The sequence below is a fragment of the Rana temporaria genome, chromosome 13 (genome assembly GCF_905171775.1).
Source record: "Rana temporaria chromosome 13, aRanTem1.1, whole genome shotgun sequence".
Taxonomy (NCBI): Eukaryota; Metazoa; Chordata; class Amphibia; order Anura; family Ranidae; genus Rana; species Rana temporaria.
The window spans coordinates 73,868,386-73,887,105 of NC_053501.1; the positions used below are offsets into that span (position 1 = coordinate 73,868,386).

The 18,720-nt window shown below is 50.2% G+C and overlaps 1 protein-coding gene across 1 annotated transcript in view; it reads right to left on the minus strand.

Moving 5' to 3' along the window:
* Window positions 1-18,720, minus strand: part of LOC120920639 (cholinesterase-like) — a 73,671-nt gene that overhangs the window by 9,846 nt on the left and 45,105 nt on the right. The gene's annotated exons all lie outside the window — the stretch shown is intronic.

Here is an 18,720-nt window from a genome sequence, read left to right on the forward strand (position 1 = left end):
GCTTACCCCATCTGACTATCTGAACTATCTAATGTGATCCGGCTTGTCTGACCCTGCTTCCGTCTGCTGTCTATTAACCAGCTTGCCTTCTCAGTTGTTGCTGTGAATCTTCTGTCGGTGTCACGGACCCTGCTTCCGGTTACTTCAGCTCCAGTCTACACTTCCAACAGTGATCTACATCTACTCATCTATCCAGCTAGCCGGCACTCCTACCCCGCCAGGCTCTTGAGTCTGCTGTTCCCTATCCAGCAGCTCACAAGCCGGAGCTGTGAGAGAGGCCTACTCCTACAACCGGGCTCTGGTTACCAGGTACGTGGTACATAACAGGGGGCCTGTAGTGGCCCCGACTTCCGGGACCGGAGCTGCTCTGCCTGCTCAGACGGCGGACATAGCAGTGGTGGGTACCGGGACGCAGGTTGCCACGAAGGCGGGTGGTATGGTTGATCCAGCTGCGAGGCAGGATATTATCAGGTTGGCAGACTCTGCAAAATGCCTTTTTTTTTATTTGGCGCAGGGTTCCCCTTAATATCCATATCAGACCTGAAGGTCCTGGTAATGGAATTTGGGGGGGGCCCCCCCCCACGGTTGTTTTTTTCAATGACTTATCTGTATTGCGGAAACCCGACAATTCATTATAGCCGCGAGTTGTTTTAAATTACTTTTTTCCTTTAGAAATGTCATTTTGTGCAGGGACTGTTATAAACACGGGAATTATGTGCTACTTTACAGGCATACTATAGACACCCCCCAGGTACCAAATCTAAAGCAATATTTCACTTGTATTGTTTCACTTTAAGCATTATTAAAATCACTGCTCCTGAAAAAAACATCAGTTTAAAAACTTTTTTTTGCATTGATACATGTCCCCTGGGGGCAGGACCCAGGTCCCCAAACACCAGGGGGGGGGGGGTGTTAAGCTCAGCTCACCCCTACTCAAAAGCCCTGAAAATCCTAATCCTACAACCTATAAAAAGGAAAAAAACAACCCACATGTCCTAGTGGTCAAAACGTAAACATATTTCCATGTTGCATTTCAGTTATTTATAGCCTACTCCTATTAATCTGAATGATCTTGAGGTCTGCAAACTTACTTTATGAAGATCCCCACACATTTACTTCCTAGGATTCTAAGACACTACAGAGGTGCTGAGGAGGTGGATTCTATATAGGAATTACTGCTTGTAAGCAAGGTACCATGGCATATGTAGTCTTTAGAAAATTCAAGTTAGACTTACCGGTAACTTGTTTTCCATAAGTCTTTCAGGACAGCACCTTGAGAGATAGTGACTCCAACCACAGGAAACACCTCCCTCCAGATCTTTAAAGGAAGGGAGGTACCTCCCTAGCATACCTCAGTTGTCTCAGAGAAACCTCCGGCCCCGGCTGGAACACAAACACATACGTTAGTCACAGCATAGCATATTAAAACACTAGGGCGGGTCGTTGCTGTCCTGAAAGACTTCTGAAAAACAAGTTACCGGTAAGTCCAACTTGAATTTTCTCAAGGCGTCTTTCAGGACAGCATCTAGAGAGGATAACAGAGACTTACCACCTTAGGGCGGGACAACAGCCTGTAGAACCTTTCTGCCGAATGCCTGGTCACTGGCAGATGTGAGGTCCAATCTGTAATACTGCACAAACGTACGGTAGCTTGACCATGTTGCGGCTTTGCAAATTTGCTCAGGGGTGGCACCAGCTCGCTCTGCCCATGTGGTCGCAAGTGCTCTTGTTGAATGAGCACAGATTCCTACTGGTGGCACGATGTCTGCGTGAAAGTAGGCCTCCAGAATAGATAACTTTAACCATCTGGCCAAGGTAACTTTTGAAGCTTGGCAACCTTTCTTGTTGCCTCCAAAAAGAACAAATAATGATTCTGTGTGTCTGAAGCTTTTTGTTATTTCTAAGTAGCATAACAAAGCCCTTCTTACATCCAACATATGAAAAAGTTTTTCTCCCTGAGGGATTTGCACAGAAGGTAGGTAGCACAATATCCTGGGAGCGATTCCCTGTTGACGCTACCTTAGGCAAAAATTGTACAACTACCGAGAGATTCCATTTCGGGAAACCCTTAATCTGAACCAGTCTAGACCTAGAAAGGGCTTTGAAGAACCTAGCCACTAGCGGTTCTGAGGCCACAGATCTTTCCAGGAACACTGTCAAAGCAGATACTTGCACTTTTAAAGTACTGATTGCAGACCCTTATCTGCTCCCTCTTGCAAAAACTCTAAAATGGACCAAGATCGTTTCGGTCTTGACCAGACGAGTTACAGCAAGAAGTATACACCTTCCACACTTGTGTATATAGCCCTCGCGAAGCACAGCCGAAAGCTCCAAGGGTGCGCCAGAGCGTCTATTCCTAGGGACCCATCTAGTCTGAAAAAAGAAAAAGAACTGGAGGTACTTGAGAATTTTTCTTTGAGGCAAACAGATCCACATCTGGCGGACCCCACTTGTTGGAAATTTCCACAAAGACCTCCGGGTTCAGAGACCACTGACTGACTCCCATACCTGATGTCTGCTCAGGTAATCTGCCACCCTGTTCAGGGACCCCTTTAGATGTATAGCTGAAAGGGACCGCAAGTTCTTTTCTGCCCACAGAAGAATCTTTGCAGCAAGAATCTGCAGGGGTCCGCTTCTTGTGCCCCCCTGCCTGTTTAGGTATGCCACTGCCGTGGCATTGTCCGTTAGCACCTGAACATGGTGATTTTGAAGATCCGGGGCAAACTTTGTTAGAGCCAATGCAATCGCCTTTAGCTCTCTCCAGTTTGAGAACTGTTTTGACTCTTCTTTCATCCACCCTTGGATGAATTTTTTTTTAAGTGGGCTCCCCATCACCACACACTGGCATCTGTAGTCAGTCATTTTTCTACTGGAAAGGACCACTCCAGACCTCTTGAAAGGACCTCGTGATTTTTCCACCAATAAAGTGACCTCTTCAATCGTGATGGAATTTTTATCTGAGTGTCCAGGGATCTGAGATTGTAACCCCACGACCTCAGGAGAAAGGTTTGTAGACACCTGAAATGTAGTCTTGCCCATTAAATGGACGGCTTCGTTGAAGTCAGGACTCCTAATGCCGACATTACCTGCCTTACTGTTATAGGCTGGTTGGTCTGTAGCCACAACACGGCATCCTGAACCTTGACCTTTTTCTCCTGTGGAAGAAACATTTTTTTGGCTCACCGAATCGACTTGGTAACCCAAGAAACAAATCTCCTGAGATGGAACTAGGGATGATTTTTTTAAATTCAAAATCCAGCCCAGAGATTCCAGGTGGTTCTGCGCCCTGGATAGGTTGTCTAGTAATCTTTCTTTCGATGGGGCGAAGAATAGGTCGTCTAGGTAGGGTATAACTGCCACCCCCTGTAGACGAAGCGGGGCTAGGGCTTCCGCCATCCCCTTGGTAAAAATTTGAGGAGAGGATGACAGCCCAAATGGAAGGGCCCTGTATTGCAGATGAACTACTCCCTCCATTTTTACTGCTAACCCGAGTTACCTCTGTGACTGAGGGGAGTTGGGATATGCATCCCTCAAGTCTATTGACGCCATATAACAGTCTGGCGTCAATAGATTCTTTACCGAAAAGATTGAATCCATCTTGAACTTTCTGTATTTGACAGATTTGTTTAGAGGCTTCAAGTTTAGGATCATTCTGAATTTTCCTGTAGGTTTCTTTATCAGGAAAATGTGTGAACAGAACCCCAGTTGCTGTTCTTCTGGAGGTACTTGTACCACCACACCCTGTTGCATCAGCTATTTTAAAGAGGACTTCATGGGCAGGGATTTTTTGGGGTGTTTGTTATCAAAAACCTGCTTGGAGGTGTCTCCGAGAACTCTATAACATAACCCTGGGCAAGGGTGGTCAGGATGTACCGATTGGATGTTACCACTGCGGAAGGAACTTTTGCAGTCTTCCGCCTACCCCCACGGCTGAGTCATTGAGATTTCTCGGCTTGCGTAGGAGGATGGAAAAAAAATCCACCTTTCCCTTTGGCCTTCTGTGCGGCCCAATTCCTCCTGCCTCCTTGGGGTTTGTTGTCTTTTTCTTGAGCCTTTTGAAGTTTGAAAAATCATCAGGCCCAAAAAGAAGGTTCCCCCGAAAAAGGAATCCCGCAAAGCTTAATTTTTTGAAGCTGCATCACCTGGCCAGGTCTTTAACCACAAGTGTTAGTCAAGGCTGCGGACCTCGCCGACATCTTGATTGCTTCAGCTGAAGCATCTGCTATGTAAGAAACTGCAGCATGATAAAGTGTAAAAAGATAAAAATGTCCTGTTTAGGCGAGTCCGCCACTATATGGGCTTTCAGCTGGTTAGTGCAAAATACTATGTTTCTAGCTACACACGTTGTGGCCATAGCGTGTTTTAAAATTATTCATAATAGATTGCCAAGATCTTTTTAACAAGAGATCCATGCGTTTGTCCATCGGGTCTTTTAGGGCCCCCATGTCCTCAAAAGACAGATCAGTGGACCTGGAGACCTGAGAGAAGGGCGCATCCAGTTTAGGGACTTTATTCCAGACTGCAGAGGGATCTTCTTCAAAAGGGAAACGCCATTTGTGGGCATTTTGAGAAAAAGGTTTTTTTTTCTCTGGATCCTGCCATTCTTTTGTTATAGCATCAGAAATTACCGGATATGTCAGAAACTTGGGCTCACCCAGACCCGCATACATGCAGTCATGTGAGCTCAACTCCTTTTTTTCTCACTTAGGCCCAACGTGACATGAATAGCCCTAAGTAAGCTATCTACCTCCTCTAAGGATAATTTAAACCTGGAAGGGGAAGCTGCTGACTCCTCTCCTGAGTCCTCTGAATTTTCACTAGGAGGTACCTGGGACTGTCCTTCCCTAGTGACAGGTTATTCAGCTAAAGGTTCTACCGTTGGTATTTGTCACCCACCCCTGGTAGGACTGTGAAGTGGAGGCGTGAGAGTCAGCCGAGGTAACTAAAGAGTCACGAAAAGCTTGAATCGTGGCAAATCGTTCCTTCTTTACAGAGGCCATCAACTCTTCCCGTACAGAGGCTGATTCCTCCTGAACTAAAGAAGATATGCAGGTGCTGCATGATGTTTTCTTCCAATTCTCTCCCATCGTTGTCCTACACGAAGGACATTTATTTTTTGGGTCAGAGCTCTTGACCTGGAGAGAAGAAAAAAAAAAGGGGAAGAAAGCAGGGGAATTTTTAGTACAGGTGCACTAGGAAAGGAAAGTGAACTTCCAGTGCCCAGACAGGCCCCTTGCCACTAGGGGGTATAGAAAAAGAGACTGGAAACAACAGGTAAGAAAAAAAAGGCAGACTTAACCGCTGCCTCCTACCTGAAACCTTTTTTTTTTTATCTGAAAGATGTTTTATTGTGCCAACAAAATAAAGTACAGAATACAGATCATCATAAAGAAAATCACAAAAAACATCAAAACAAAAACATGTATATCCTGTAAAATACAGTAGTGGCACCAAAATTATAAACAAGACACATACATTCAGAAAGAAAAGAATAGATAGTGCTGGGAAGGCAAGAATAGCCTCACCCCCCAACACAACCACACACAAGGCCAACGGGCCACAACTTAAACCCTGCACCCCACAGTCTGCCCACATAATCTGAACCACTTCCCACCATCAATAAAATTCTTGTGCCTAAAGTACAGTACTTATGTAGTATACCCTTCAAACAAAGCCAGGTTTTCCTCCTGGATAGAAAAAGCCTCTCAAACCTGCAGCAACCAAGTCAAAACCAGTCTTGGAGGTGCCAACCCAGGGGGTCTCCAACCAGAGCTACCAAATAAAATTAAATTTCCAGGCTGCATTTCTATGCCGATATGTATGGTGCTCCCGTATAAGGATGAGATTAACCTGTTCAATCCATTGTTTTAGTCAGAACATGCGGAGATAACCAGAATCTAGCCACCAGCTTTTGTGCTAGGTACAAAAAGTCTGATCACTGCAATATTAACTGGATGAGGGTAAATTTCTTCATCTACTGCACCCAATATACATATAAGGGGGTCCAAAGGGACCCTAACTTGGAACACAGAGGAAATAACCTCAGTAACATTACCCCAGAACCGGTGCAGCTTGGGACAGCGCCACATCAGATGGATAAGCGATCCTTCCTCCCTGCAGTGTTTGGGACATAGAGAAGAATCTCTTCCCCAATGGAACAGTTGAATAGGTGTATGGTAGGCCCTATGTAGCAAGAACAGGTGAGAAAACCAATGTAACTGCGAAACTGAAGTAAGAGGACCAGCTTGTAAACATGTGTCCCATGTTTCACCATTAATAACCCCCAGGTCCTCCGTCCACCCTCTACTACACGGTAGAGTCCTGTATGGTCGATAAAAGACTAGAATAGATATGGGATATTAGGCCTTTTTTTTTCCTTACCAAAAAATATATCTTTTATCAAGCGAGGACTAAACAATTGGAGAACAGAAATCTGACCCAGGGCCTGCCGGAGCTGCAAGTATCTATAGAATTGATGTCTAGGGAGGTTAAATTCAGGTCTGCAATTCCTAAAATGATTTAAGTACATTTTGGCGATATAACTGGGCAATATTGTAGATACCCGCCAGTCTCCAGGGCAGGAAGCCGTCTAACTTAGACACTTCCACTAAGTTGGGATTGTCCCAAAGCGGAGTCCCCACTATGAATCTTGAGATACGTAAATTAGACTGTACCATGGACCACAGGAATACCACGGTAGGCGCCACCTGTGGCAGGTAAGGGAAACCCGCCTCCAAACATGCCAGAACCGAAGCGTCCCGAGACCCTGTACGCAACAGAGCGTCAATAGAATCCGATTCATTAATACACCCCATTCGACACAAATGCTGTAACTGAGAAGCTACAAAATAAAATTTGGGGTTAGGGACTGCAGCTCCTCCTTGATCCTTACCATATTGTAGTGTAGAAAGCCGAAAACGGGCACTTTTTTTTTTCCAAATTAAAGATCTAAATAAGATATCTATTCCAGTGAACCACCGACGAGGTATCCACTGAGGAGAATTGTGCATGATATATAAGAGTTGAGGGCACCACACCATCTTGGTTAGATTTATCCTACCTATAACTGAAAGCGAAAGTTTACACCAAGTGTTACACGTCATTTGTAATCTCTTGAAAAGAGGCAGGAGATTCTCCTCTAGATACTGCTGTGGACTAGCCGATACCTAGACCCCCAAATATTTAAAAGATGAGACTACCTTCAGGGACCTTTCAGCATCCGGCAGCGAAGCAATTGGGCCATCTACAGGCAAAGGGACAGACTTACTCCAATTTATTGAAAAGCCTGACAAGGAGCCAAACTGTTTGATTAACTCTATTAGCCAGATTCAGGTAGGGTGCTGCATCTTTAAGGCGGCGTAGCGTATCGTATTTACGCTACGCCGCCTTAAGTCAGAGAGGCAAGTACTGTATTCACAAAGCACTTGCCTCCTAACTTGCGGCGGCTTATCGTAAATGGGGCCGGCGTAAGCACGCCTAATTCAAATGAGGATGGGGGGGGGCGTGTTTTATGGAAATGATTGGTGACCCGACGTGATTGACGTTTTTTACGAATGGCACATGCGCCGTCCGTGTACAAATCCCAGTGTGCATTGCTCCAAAGTACGCCGCAAGGACGTATTGGTTTCGATGTGAACGTAAATTACGTCCAGCCCCATTCACGGACGACTTACGAAAACAACGTAAAATTTTCAAATTTAGACGCAGGAACGACGGCCATACTTAACATTGACTAGGCCAGCTATTTCTTGGAATAACTTTTCCACTGCAAAATGCCTTAAGTAAAACGGCGTATCTTTACTGCGACGGGCGCACGTACGTTCGTGAATCGGCATATCTAGTCATTTACATATTCTACGCCAAACTCAAAAGGAAGCGCCACCTAGCGGCCAGCGGAAAAATTGCACCCCAAGATACGACGGCGCAGGTCGTCGTATCTTAGCTAGGTTTAAGTGTATCTCAGTTTGAGCATACACTTAAACTTACGACGGCTTAGATTCCGAGTTACGTCGGCGTATCTACTGATATGCCGGCGTAACTCTTTGTGAATCTGGCTATATAGCCGCAGTAAGGGATGTGTCCACATCCCCCAAGTATAGTAATGTGTCGTCCGCGTAAAGGGAAACCTTCTCCATGCTCGGACCCCTATTGAAACAAATGACCGATGGGGACAATCTTATCAGAGCTGCCAATGGTTCAAGGGCCAATGCAAACAGCAGGGGTGACAGTGGACACCCCTGCCTTGTGCCTCTAAAGAAAGAGTCAGAGAGGTCTCCATTCACGCGGATCCTAGCCGTGGGGGCAGCATACAGCAAACGTACCCACCTGATGAAAGTGTTCCCCCAGACCAAAGCGATCCAAGACCTTCCACAGATAGGGCCATTCAACGCTGTCAAAAGCTTTGGCAGCGTCCAATGAAAATATCGCTCTCTGACCTGCATAATCAGCAGGTATCTGGAGATTAAGAAAGAGGCACCTGATGTTAAGAGCCGTTGACCGGGAGGGAATGAACCCTGACAGATCTCTATGAACTAGTTTATGAATAACTTTAGCCAGTCTGGTAGCCAAGCCCCTCTGCGATCTCATCTTCATAGCCAGCATGTGGCCAGTGCCCTCCCACTCCTCAAAGTATTTTTGTTGGAGAAAAAAAAAAACTCTTTATTTTCTACCTTAGTCAGTACTACATGTTTAGCTATATTTTGAGCTTCATGTCATGCCCTCTCAGTCTGTTCAGAGGGGGAGTCAACAAAAGCAGACTCAGCCCTCTCAACCTCCTGAAGCAGGAATTGCTCCCAAGACCTAGTCCCAGATTTAATTGCATTAATAGACCTGATAAACTGACTCCTTAGATAAGCTTTAAGTGCATCCCAAAAAATACTAAGCCCCGTAGAATGTTTGTTGACCCTAACAAAAGCAACCAAATCAGCATGAACGGGATCAGGGGTAGGGAACAGTAACAACCAGAACGGGTTGAGCTTCCAACAGGCCCGCTTAGTGATTCTGGACATCGTTACTACAACACATAAGGGGGAATGGTCTTAAATAGTTCTTGCCTCATACCGTGCGGAGGACACCAGGGGAAGTATCTCACTATTGCCCAGACCAAGGTCAATTCTAGAAAGGCCCTTATGTGAAGACGAATGGCATTAGTAACATTTCTCCTGTGGATGGCTGAGCCTCCAAACATCCCTCAACCCCAGCTCCTGTAAAAGCCTGGCGAAGGGCGTCAGACCCCCTCTCGGTTTGGCTGCCGATGTCCCAGGTGAAAATTTGTCAAGATCCGCACTCAAAAAAATATTAAAATCCCCCATAATAAGAGCAGGAACACCCGGGTGACGTGACAAGAAAGTGGCCAAGGTCTTAATGACTTCCACTGAGAAAGGGGGCTGTTACTGATCAAAAATGTTCTGTTCGATTAATCGTTTTTTTTTTAAATCGATTAATCGACTAATTTCGATTAATTATAACGCACATACAGATCCAACTACTTTTAGCTGATCTCCTTGCAGGCTGATTCCCAGTGCAGCTACCAAACACTGGAAAAATGGATAGCAGGATACAAAAAACACACAAAGGCAGCACTCGATGGGAATAGCATTAAAACTTTTATAGTCTTCAAGTAGGTAACAAAATAAATATTGCACTGGAGATAAAATCGATGTAGCGACATAAACTGTAAAAATGGTGCGAGTAATACCAAACGGTACCAAAAGCAGTCATAAAAACATGTAGTCAAGTATGATACTGGTATAAAAATGTGTACAACAATACCACTGCTGAATCCAGATGAGGAGAGGTTAACATCAGTCCGTCGGCATGTAGATGTCCCATGAAGGGACCTATCACAACTCCCAGTGGATGGTTGTAGAATACCAGGTTGATAGAGGGAAGTGATAGAGGGAAGTGTAACAGCCCTTGCGTGTGGCAGATAGTAAGGTCCCGCCGGGATGCAGATATGAAGGCACAGCAAAGGAGCCCTTCAGATGGACACGGCAAGCCCCGCCAGTGTCCGTGACGTTACTAGATCTCTGACGGAACTCCCTGAAGGCCCAGAAGCCGCCGGAGAGGCGAGTACCAATCAAAAGAATTTTAATTGATCAAAAAGATTTTGATCGATCAAAAAAATTAAAGATTAATCGATTAATTAAAAGTTAATTTGCACAGCCCTAATACAGGGAGTGCAGAATTATTAGTCAAGTTGTATTTTGAGGATTCATTTTATTATTGAACAACAACCATGTTCTCAATGAACCCAAAAAACTCATTAATATCAAAGCTGAATATTTTTGGAAGTAGTTTTTAGTTTGTTTTTAGTTTTAGCTATTTTAGGGGGAATTCTGTGTGTGCAGGTGACTATTACTGTGCATAATTATTAGGCAACTTAACAAAAAAAATATATATACCCATTTCAATTATTTATTTTTACCAGTGAAACCAATATAACATCTCAACATTCACAAATATACATTTCTGACATTCAAAAACAAAACAAACAAATCAGTGACCAATATAGCCACCTTTCTTTGCAAGGACACTCAAAAGCCTGCCATCCATGGATTCTGTCAGTGTTTTGATCTGTTCACCATCAACATTGCGTGCAGCAGCAACCGCAGCCTCCCAGACACTGTTCAGAGAGGTGTACTGTTTTCCCTCCTTGTAAATCTCACATTTGATGATGGAGCACAGGTTCTCAATGGGGTTCAGATCAGGTGAACAAGGAGGCCATGTCATTAGTTTTTCTTCTTTTATACCCTTTCTTGCCAGCCACGCTGTTGAGTACTTGGACGCGTGTGATGGAGCATTGTCCTGCATGAAAATCATGTTTTTCTTGAAGGTTGCAGACTTCTTCCTGTACCACTGCTTGAACAAGGTGTCTTCCAGAAACTGTCAGTAGGACTGGGAGTTGAGCTTGACTCCATCCTCAACCCGAAAAGGCCCCACAAGCTCATCTTTGATGATACCAGCCCAAACCAGTACTCCACCTCCACCTTGCTGGCGTCTGAGTCGGACTGGAGCTCTCTGCCCTTTACCAATCCAGCCACGGCCCATCCATCTGGCCCATCAAGACTCACTCTCATTTCATCAGTCCATAAAACCTTAGAAAAATCATTCTTGAGATATTTCTTGGCCCAGTCTTGACGTTTCAGCTTGTGTGTCTTGTTCAGTGGTGGTCGTCTTTCAGCCTTTCTTACCTTGGCCATGTCTCTGAGTATTGCACACCTTGTGCTTTTGGGCACTCCAGTGATGTTGCAGCTCTGAAATATGGCCAAACTGGTGGCAAGTGGCATCTTGGCAGCTGCACGCTTGACTTTTCTCAGTTCATGGGCAGTTATTTTGCGCCTTGGTTTTTCCACACGCTTCTTGCGACCCTGTTGACTATTTTGAATGAAACGCTTGATTGTTCGATGATCACGCTTCAGAAGCTTTGCAATTTTAAGAGTGCTGCATCCCTCTGCAAGATATCTCACTATTTTTGACTTTTCTGAGCCTGTCAAGTCCTTCTTTTGACCCATTTTGCCAAAGGAAAGGAAGTTGCCTAATAATTCTGCACACCTGATATAGGGTGTTGATGTCATTAGACCACACACCTTCTCATTACAGAGATGTACATTACCTAATATGCTTAATTGGTAGTAGGCTTTCGAGCCTATACAGCTTGGAGTAAGACAACATGCATAAAGAGGATGATGTGGTCAAAATACTCATTTGCCTAATAATTCTGCACTCCCTGTACATTGTAAATTACCCAAAGAATAGCAAAAAAATAAACCGACCACAAGGGTCAATGAGAGAGGAGGTATGAACAAACGGAACAGTTGTACCAATCAGTCAGTGTTGTTCATCTTCCTTTAAAAAAGTAACTAGTTACAATTACAAGTTACTTGCCCGAAAAAGTAAGTGAGTTAGTGACTCAGTTACTTTATTAGCAAAGTAACTAGTTACTTGGAAAAGTAACTGAGATTTTTTTTTTTTATATTCTACAATGCTATTACGTTCTATAACATCTTTAGTATCAACGATGTTTATATTAACTGGTTGAAGAATAAAAACACTATATACAGTATTTTAGAACATTGCGTACTGTGTACAATTATTAATATCATCATCACACTCCACCTGCCCAGCAATACTGTACTATATAGATTCAGTGTGCAGTGTGACACTGCTGCAGTGCACACTGAATCTATATTGTACAGTATTGCTGCCTGGGCAGGTGGAGTGTGATGATGATATTAATAACTGTACACAGTATTGCATTTGCTGGGCCTGCCCCCCACATACAGAATGCAGCCATGTGTCTTCTCCCCCCCCCACATACAGTATGCAGCAGGCCCGGACTGGGACAAAAAATAGGCCCGGGCATTTTGGATTAAGCAGCCCATGACATGCTAACCGACACCTCCGGCAGAGAACATAGGGGAGGTGGAGAGCATGCAGGGAGGTGGAGAGCACAGGGAGGGTGGTGGAGAGCACTGGGGGGTGGCAGAGACCATGGGGAGAGGTGGAGAGCCCTGGGGGATGGCAGAGAGCCCTGGGGGGTGGCAGAGAGCACCGGGGGTGGCAGAGAGCACCGGAGGGGGTGGAGAGCACCGGAGGGGGTGGAGAGCACCGGAGGGGGTGGCAGAGAGCACTGGGGGGGTGGCAGAGAGCTCTGGGAGGGGGTGGCAGAGAGCTCTGGGAGGGGGTGGCAGAAATCACTGGGGGGGGGTGACAGAGAGCACTGGGGGGGGGGTGGCAGAGAGCACTGGGGGGGGGGTGGCAGAAATCACTGGGGGGGGTGGCAGAGAGCACTGGGAGGGGGTGGCAGAAATCACTGGGAGGGGGTGGCAGAAAGCACTGGGAGGGGGTGGCAGAAAGCACTGGGAGGGGGTGGCAGAAAGCACTGGGAGGGGGTGGCAGAAATCACTGGGGGGGGGGGGGGGTGGCAGAGAGCACTGGGAGGGGGTGGCAGAAATCACTGGGGGGGGGGGGTGGCAGAGAGCACCGGGAGGGGGTGGCAGAAATCACTGGGGGGGTGGCAGAGAGCACTGGGAGGGGGTGGCAGAAATCACTGGGGGGGTGGCAGAGAGCACTGGGAGGGGGTGGCAGAAATCACTGGGAGGGGGTGGCAGAAAACACTGGGGGGGTGGCAGAGAGCACTGGGAGGGGGTGGCAGAGAGCACTGGGAGGGGGTGGCAGAGAGCACTGGGAGGGGGTGGCAGAGAGCACTGGGAGGGGGTGGCAGAAAGCACTGGGAGGGGGTGGCAGAAATCACTGGGGGGGGGGGGTGGCAGAGAGCACTGGGAGGGGGTGGCAGAAATCACGGGGGGGTGGAAGAGAGCACTGGGAGGGGGTGGCAGAAATCACTGGGGGGGGGTGGCAGAGAGCACTGGAAGGGGGTAGCAGAAATCACAGGGGGGGTGGCAGAGAGCACTGGGAGGGGGTGGCAGAAATCACTGGGGGGGTGGCAGAGAGCACTGGGAGGGGGTGGCAGAAATCACTGGGAGGGGGTGGCAGAGAGCACTGGGAGGGGGTGGCAGAATCACTGGGGGGGGTGGCAGAGAGCACTGGGAGGGGGTGGCAGAAATCACTGGGGGGGGGTGGCAGAGAGCACTGGGAGGGGGTGGCAGAAATCACTGGGGGGTGGCAGAGAGCACTGGGAGGGGGTGGCAGAAATCACTGGGAGGGGGTGGCAGAAAACACTGGGGGGGTGGCAGAGAGCACTGGGAGGGGGTGGCAGAGAGCACTGGGAGGGGGTGGCAGAAAGCACTGGGAGGGGGTGGCAGAAATCACTGGGGGGGGTGGCAGAGAGCACTGGGAGGGGGTGGCAGAAATCACTGGGGGGGGTGGCAGAGAGCACTGGGAGGGGGTGGCAGAAATCACTGGGGGGGTGGCAGAGAGCACTGGGAGGGGGTGGCAGAAATCACTGGGAGGGGGTGGCAGAGAGCACTGGGAGGGGGTGGCAGAGAGCACTGGGAGGGGGTGGCAGAATCACTGGGGGGGGGGGGGTGGCAGAGAGCACTGGGAGGGGGTGGCAGAAATCACTGGGGGGGGTGGCAGAAATCACTGGGGGGGGGTGGCAGAAATCACTGGGGGGTGGCAGAGAGCACTGGGAGGGGGTGGCAGAAATCACTGGGAGGGGGTGGCAGAGAGCACTGGGAGGGGGTGGCAGAATCACTGGGGGGGGGGTGGCAGAGAGCACTGGGAGGGGGTGGCAGAAATCACTGGGGGGGGTGGCAGAGAGCACTGGGGAGATCACGAGGAGGCAAAGAGTATGAGAGGTGTAGAAGGAGCAGTGGGGGCGGCTGCATATAAAAAATCTTTTTCTCCATCTCCCTTCTGCAGTATTGGAATGCCTGCTTCTCCTCTACCTCCCGCAGCCTCAGGCATTCCAATACTGCAGGAGGGAGACAGAGAAAAATATTTTTTATATGCAGCCGCCCCCACTGCTCCTCCTATCCAGGTTACAGGAGGAGGGGGGGGCTGCACTCACGTTTTCTGCTCTATATCCGGGCCGGTGTAAGGAGCAACAGGTGTCCGCTCTGGCTCCTCCCCCTCGCAGTCACGCCCCCCGGCCGTGGAGAGGCCGAAGGCTTCTCATCTAGCTCCTCCCCCCTGTGTTTACGTCCACCCGGGAGGCCGCGGAGAGGCTTGATGAGCGGCGCGGGTTTAAAGAGACCTGTGCCCCGCGACTTGCAGCCTGGCGGCCTCTCGGTGGCCGCGGTTCGCCCGATGGCCAGTCCGGGCCTGGTATGCAGCCATGAGTCATGTGTCTTCTCCCCCCCCCCCCACATACAGTATGCAGCCATGAGCCATGTGTCTTCTCCCCCCGCCCCCAGGGCCGGACTGGGAGTAAAACCCAGCCCTGGAAAACATTTCATACCAGCCCCATAGCATTATTATACCAGCCCAACATCATAACGTCATTATTTTTTGTTCATAAAAGAGAAAACCATACATTTTAAAGAAACATTTAAAGAGCATATTATATAAAGATAAGACAGATATGAAAGCACATAGGGCTACGGATATATATATATATATATATATATATATATATATATATATATATATATATAATGTTACACAGTGGAATCTCAGATTACGAGCATAATCCGTTCCAGGAGAATGCTCGTAATCCAAAGTGCTCACATATCAAAGTGAGTTTCCGCATTGAAGTTAATGGAAACGAAAATAATTTGTTCCGTATTGACTTCAATTGCATGCAATACCGCATGTGGCCAGAGGTGGGGGGCGCCGGAGAGCATCGGAGACACTCGGAAATGTCACTTGCCACTTGTCACCAGATTCAGCATGTCACTTGCCACCCATCCCCTCACCAGATTCAGCATGTCACTTGCCACCCATCCCCTCACCAGATTCAGCGTGTCACTTGTCACTTGGACTGGGCGACAGCAGGGGGACTGGGCGACAGCAGGGGGACTGGGCGACAGCAGGGGGACTGGGCGACAGCAGGGGGACTGGGCGACAGCAAGGGGACTGGGCGACAGCAAGGGGACTGGGTGACAGAGGACTTAGCGACAGCAGGGGACTGGGTGACAGCAGGCTGGGTGACAGCAGGGGACTGGGTGACAGAGGGCTGGGTGACAGCAGGCTGGGTGACAGAGGACTGGGTGACAGAGGACTGGGTGACAGAGGACTGGGTGACAGCAGGGGACTGGGTGACAGAGGACTGGGTGACAGCAGGGGACTGGGTGACAGAGGACTGGGTGACAGCAGGGGACTGGGTGACAGCAGGGGACTGGGTGACAGAGGACTGGGTGACAGCAGGGGACTGGGTGACAGCAGGGGACTGGGTGACAGAGGACTGGGTGACAGCGGGCTGGGTGACAGCGGGCTGGGTGACAGCGGGCTGGGTGACAGCGGGCTGGGTGACAAAGGACTGGGTGACAGAGGACTGGGTGACAGCAGGGGACTGGGTGACAGCAGGGGACTGGGTGACAGAGGACTGGGTGACAGAGGACTGGGTGACAGAGGACTGGGTGACAGCAGGGGACTGGGTGACAGCAGGGGACTGGGTGACAGAGGACTGGGTGACAGAGGACTGGGTGACAGAGGACTGGGTGACAGCAGGGGACTGGGTGACAGAGGTCTGGGTGACAGCGGGCTGGGTGACAGGGACAGAGGGCTGGGTGAAAGAGGGCTGGGTGACAGCAGGGGGCTGGGTGACAGAGGGCTGGGTGACAGAGGACTGGGTGACAGGGACTGAGTGACAGGGGACTGGGTGACAGGGTGACAGAGGGCTGGGTGACAGAGGACTGGGTGACAGGGGCTGGGTGACAGGGGCTGGGTGACAGGGCCTCGGTGACAGGGGCTGGGTGACAGGGGCTGGGTGACAGGGGCTGAGTGACAGAGGCTGGGTGACAGAGGCTGGGTGACAGAGGCTGGGTGACAGAGGTTGGGTGACAGAGGCTGGGTGACAGGGACTGGGTGACAGGGACTGGGTGACAGAGGCTGGGTGACAGGGACTGGGTGACAGAGGCTGGGTCACAGAGGCTGGGTGACAGAGGCTGGGTGACAGGGACTGGGTGACAGGGACTGGGTGACAGGGACTGGGTGACAGAGGCTGGGTGACAGAGGCTGGGTGACAGGGGCTGGGTGACAGAGGCTGGGTGACAGGGACTGGGTGACAGGGACTGGGTGACAGAGGCTGGGTGACAGAGGCTGGGTGACAGGGACTGGGTGACAGAGGACTGGGTGACAGAGGCTGGGTGACAGAGGACTGGGTGACAGAGGCTGGGTGACAGGGACTGGGTGACAGGGACTGGGTGACAGAGGCTGGGTGACAGAGGCTGGGTGACAGAGGCTGGGTGACAGAGGCTGGGTGACAGGGGCTGGGTGACAGGGGCTGGGTGACAGGGGCTGGGTGACAGAGGCTGGGTGACAGAGGCTGGGTGACAGAGGGGCTGGGTGACAGAGGCTGGGTGACAGGGACTGGGTGACAGAGGCTGGGTGACAGGGACTGGGTGACAGGGACTGGGTGACAGGGACTGGGTGACAGGGACTGAGTGACAGGGGCTGGGTGACAGGGGCTGGGTGACAGAGGCTGGGTGACAGAGGCTGAGTGACAGAGGCTGGGTCACAGAGGCTGGGTGACAGAGGCTGGGTGACAGAGGCTGGGTGACAGGGGCTGGGTGACAGAGGCTGGGTGACAGGGACTGGGTGACAGAGGCTGGGTGACAGAGGCTGGGTGACAGAGGCTGGGTGACAGAGGCTGGGTGACAGGGACTGGGTGACAGAGGCTGGGTGACAGAGGCTGGGTGACAGGGACTGGCTGACAGAGGCTGGGTGACAGAGGCTGGGTGACAGGGGCTGGGTGACAGAGGCTGGGTGACAGGGGCTGGGTGACAGAGGCTGGGTGACAGAGGCTGGGTGACAGAGGCTGGGTGACAGGGACTGGGTGACAGAGGCTGGGTGACAGAGGCTGGGTGACAGAGGCTGGGTGACAGAGGCTGGGTGACAGGGACTGGGTGACAGAGGCTGGGTGACAGAGGCTGGGTGACAGGGTAGAGAGAGATTATACAATCCAGATTACAATTTGCAGGGGCAGGAAAGGTGACAGAGAAAGGGGGGGTGCACCATGCAACCCCCCCCCCCCTCTCTCTGTCACCTTTCCTGCCCCTGCAAATTGTAATCTGGATTGTATAATCTCTCTCACCATTGCATGGACCCCCCCTCTGCACCTACCTTTTCTGCCCCTGCTCCAAGGGTGGCCGGCGCCGTACACTTCTTCTCCTCTGCCTTCACACGTGGAGAAACATAGTGGGCGGTGCTGGCGCCGCACGGGACGATGGGACGTTCGGTTCTCCTGCTCGGCTCCTCCCCTCCCTCCATCAGCATGATCGCTCCAGTCACTTCACACAGCGGCGCGGGAATGAATGTGCCAGTGAAGCGGCGAGCATGGCGGCCGCAACCCGCCGGCGGCCGGCCCGCCGCTGCTTATAGACATCACACTGGAGTGGCTAATCATATCATCGCACGCAGGGGTACAATTGTAAAGTGCGGCCGCGATGGCGGCCGCGGCCCACAGCCGACGCTGACCTGATAAATTTGACTGACAGCAGGCGGCCTACCGGGAATTTTCCCGCTATCCCGGTAGGCCAGTCCGGCCCTGCCCGCCCCCACATACAGTATGCAGCCATGAGCCATGTGTCTTCTCCCCCCCCCCCCCACATACAGTATGCAGCCATGAGCCATGTGTCTTCTCCCCCCCACATACAGTATGCAGCCATGAGCCATGTGTCTTCTCCCCCCACATACAGTATGCAGCCATGAGCCATGTGTCTTCTCCCCCCCACATACAGTATGCAGCCATGAGCCATGTGTCTTCTCCCCCCACATACAGTATGCAGCCATGAGCCATGTTTCTTCTCCCCCCCACATACAGTATGCAGCCATGAGCCATGTTTCTTCTCCCCCCCACATACAGTATGCAGCCATGAGCCATGTTTCTTCTCCCCCCCACATACAGTATGCAGCCATGAGCCATGTTTCTTCTCCCCCCCACATACAGTATGCAGCCATGAGCCATGTTTCTTCTCCCCCCACATACAGTATGGAGCCATGTTTCTTCTCCCCCCCCCACATACAGTATGCAGCCATGAGCCATGTTTCTTCTCCCCCCACATACAGTATGGAGCCATGTTTCTTCTCCCCCCCACATACAGTATGCAGCCATGAGCCATGTGTCTTCTCCCCCCACATACAGTATTCAGCCAT